The sequence below is a fragment of the Mirounga leonina genome, unplaced genomic scaffold (genome assembly GCF_011800145.1).
Source record: "Mirounga leonina isolate KUSES-001 unplaced genomic scaffold, KU_Mleo_1.0 Mir_53, whole genome shotgun sequence".
In the NCBI taxonomy this organism is placed as follows: domain Eukaryota; kingdom Metazoa; phylum Chordata; class Mammalia; order Carnivora; family Phocidae; genus Mirounga; species Mirounga leonina.
In genome coordinates, this window is record NW_023270807.1 from 87,066,891 (window position 1) to 87,070,583 (window position 3,693).

General features: G+C 46.0%; 1 long non-coding RNA gene across 2 annotated transcripts; it reads right to left on the bottom strand.

Annotated features, from left to right (window-relative positions):
* Nucleotides 1-978: 978 nt before the first annotated feature.
* On the bottom strand, nucleotides 979-2,505 carry LOC118001444. Of its 2 annotated transcripts, none has more exons than XR_004676698.1 (3): nucleotides 2,426-2,505; nucleotides 2,013-2,090; nucleotides 979-1,544 (listed from the first exon to the last, which is right to left on the bottom strand). It is a non-coding gene; the product is annotated as an uncharacterized LOC118001444 (long non-coding RNA). The 2 variants fall into 2 exon arrangements; XR_004676697.1 differs by lacking the exon at nucleotides 2,426-2,505 and adding an exon at nucleotides 2,254-2,342.
* Nucleotides 2,506-3,693: the final 1,188 nt, after the last annotated feature.

Here is a 3,693-nt window from a genome sequence, read left to right on the forward strand (position 1 = left end):
GAAGGGTGAGAGAAGCACCCGCACGGCACACCAGCCTGTTTGGGAGCCCTGGTCTGCTGCTGGGTGATGTCCATGGCCAAGCAGGGCTCCCATGGGTCTCAGTCACGTTTCCGGTTCCTCCGTGTTTGGGCTCTGCATGTGCCCAGCTGTCCTGGGGTCCTTATGGTTTTCCTTAGCCATAAGAGCTTCAAATGCAAGAACTGCATATTTAACCTCCTGAAGGGTGAAGAGAAAAATCAAGCATGGTCTTTTAATAATTTAAATGTTATGATTATGATAAAGACTGTGATGTGTAGTGTAATCCTGGTTGGTAACAGTGAGGTCTCCCGAGACTTGCCTTTCTTTAGGCTCAAAGTCATTCATTCATCCCTAAACTGAAAATATACCACCCCTACTTGCCAACACACTCACATTTTCTTGTACACACACACACACACGTACCTTGTGTTAACCCTGATTCCCCCTATGACTACACTCCCTAGTGCCCTTTATTCTAACTGCCTGGTTTCCAAAATAAAACTGGGAGTCACCCTAAATCCGTCCCTCCCCCACTCCATCAGCATTGGGCAGTTACCATTGCTGTGGTCTACGTCCTTTCCAACCCTGAAGCCCATCCACTTCTCTCCCCACCGCCAGCACCCGGCACTGTGCGATTTAATCACCCAAATCGCTGCCTTGTCTCTTCCCTCAAGGTACAGACCTGACTTCACATAATCTCTGTGCCTTAGGCCCTGACAACATAGTGCCTGGCACCTAGCAGGTCTTCAATCATGTTTGCTAAATGGATGATTTTCTGATACAACCTCTTCATGCATTTGCAAGAACATATGGCCGCCCAGGTGGTAGGACAAATGGAGGGCAGGAGTGATTTAAACCCACCTCCCTCCCAACATGATCTAATGCCAGAAATCTCCACTTGCAGAATAGACATAACTCCTGAGCTAAAGCATTATGTTCCCAGGAGGCCTGTGTTTAAAAATCAAATACGTCCCCTAAGACAAGAATTATCACATCATATCAATTTATTTGGTCAATCAGCGAGGTTCTGAATGGGACACAAGACAAATGAGTTTTGACAGCTGGTTAGGTCAAGTGAGATCCATGGCATAAGACGTTACCCCATGCAGGGACTGGATCTGAAGGAAAATCACCAAAATAAAATGCAGCGTTTAGGCTTTGCCTCTAGAATTAGATACATCATAAGAGAGAAAAGCCAATCGTTCATGTTTGAGTGAGAAACAGAGGAGCTGTACTTCCGGTCTCGGGCATCGCTTCCACCAACAGCGATAATTCTCATTCTAGACATGAATCTAATAAAATCATGGGTCTGGATTTCCTGGAATTTTTCTGACTCTGAATATGGACTTGTTCCCCAAACTTTCCGTGTTCCCCGTGCCCTCCTGAAAGGGTCGTTTCGGTGATGTCAGCGGAGGGAACGCACGGAGATGGTGCCCCCTCACTGCCCCGGACGGGACAGCCGAGCTGGGTCAAGATTTAGCCTCAGCCAGAGAAGAGAGCGCGGAATTCACCTTTTAATTTATGGCCTGAGTCAAAATAGGATGAAACGAGAATTAATACAATAATCCAGTTGGCCACATCTTATTTCTAAAAGTGCCCTAAACCACTGTAAATCATCTCAGGATCTACCAGATGTCGCTGGTGATTAGAGTTCCTGCAAGTTCACTGGGCTTCCTCCCCCTTCCCTCCCCCTCCCTCTCCTTCCCCCCATTCTTTCCCCACTGCTCCCCCTCCCTCTGCTCCCCCAACTCCTTCTCCCTCCCTCCCTCTCCTCCCTCCTCCCCCTCCCTCTGCTCTCCCAACTCCATCCCCCTTCCTCTGGCCCCCCCATCCCTCCTCCCTCTCTCCCACTCCTCCCCCTCGCTGGCTCCCTCTCTCTCTCCCTCCCTCCCTCTCCTCCCATTCTTGTTTTCTTTCCCTTCCTTCTTTCCCTACCTTCCTTCCTTCCCTCCCTTCCTTCCCTTCTGTTTCTCCTTCCCTCCCTTCCTTCTTACCTTCTTTTCCTTCTTCATTTCCTTCCATCCTTCATTTATTCAACAAATGCTTGTTGAGGGCTTACCTCAGGTCAGATGCTACAAAGAAGAACGAGAGAAATAATTGTACAAAATCTGTTACACACACACACACTCACTCACACTGGCTCACACACTCTCCTATTTGGGGACTGCCCCTGGCCGCTTCTCGGACTGAAATCAATGCGGACTGTTGTCCCACTGCCCTAGGGGCACCTCATACCTGCGGTCAGGTGGCATTCTAACCTCCACCACGGGATGGGACTGCCAAGACGACTGGGAGGACATCTGAGTTTGACTCCTGACTTTGCCTTTGATTTGACAAATGACCTTGACCAGGGATCTGGGCTAGAAGATCCGCACTGAAGAAAGGAAGGGTGGACTTAGATGCCTACCCAAGTTCCTCAACTGACTACAAGATCTGAAAGATCCTCGGTGTGTGAAGGGCTCAGGGATCACCAGGAACGGGGTCTTCCAAGGTCAGAAATGGGAAAATGAAAGCCATAAAAAAAAAAAAAAAGAAAGAAAGAAAGCCATAAAAAAATAAGTAGGTAAAGACCTGGCTCTTTGAAATCCTTGCCTATCAAGGAATATATAACAAATGTAAGCAAGTCTTATTTCCGGTAGCATAAAATATTCAAACTTCTTTTCTGGGTCAGGCCTTTGCAGGAGCAAAGTGAATGAGCCGGAGGCCAGAGGGCGGATCATGAAAAATTTCCGCAGAGAAGCAGCGCCACCTGCTGCCGTTAAGTGGTGCTGCACTTGGTAAATATAAATCACCAATCTCCAGTGTGGGGCTTCCCTGAATATGGAATTAGGGGCATCAATTTTAATCAGAAGCTGAGCTTTTAAACTTTGACAAGACCACCAGGCTGTGGAAAGATTTCTCCACAGGTTAATTTTAGCCATGGTTTAGAGTTACTTTTGCATCAAACTCTTCAGCCATGCTACATATCTTTCTTTATAAATCAGCCTTGATGATATGTACTCATATAAGCCACTTAGTCAAAATCTGTTATTCCGAGTACATGGCTAGGCTCAAAGATCTAAAGTGTCCTTTAGTTCAGACTCCATTAATCAATCAACCAACCAGTCAGATCTCCAAATCTCCCTCCAGCTCTAAAATTCAGCCTCCTGGAGAAAATCGTGTATCTGTTGAGTTCTATCGAACATGGGACATTTCATATACTGAGAGATAGAGAGACGTGTAAGACACATTCCTGACCTGTCATTGTGGAGAATTGGCATAAAAATATACACAAGTAAATAGCAATTATAACAAGTAAATAATCATGATGGTCAACAAAGAAAATATGTCCCAGGGTAGAATGGACCATAGTTGCTTTGTGAGCCAGGGCTTTGGGCAGGCAGCCAGAGAGGCTTTTATAGAGGAAAACTGTCTTGAGCTGCAGCTGCAGAATTACTAGGATTTGGATAAATTCAGGGATGATGGGAAAAATGCGCAAGCACAAACCATGGAGGCAGAAAACATGTTAAAAGTTTCTGGCTAAAAAGAAAAGGAAAAACCGTGAAATGCCAGATACTTGAGAAATACCAGGAAGATTAACTTAACCTGAGTAAGACTTTTCAGAATAGAATGAGATAAGGCAGGAAAGGGAAATTGAGACATGATTAGATATTTCGTAAATGCGAGGATAGGGAG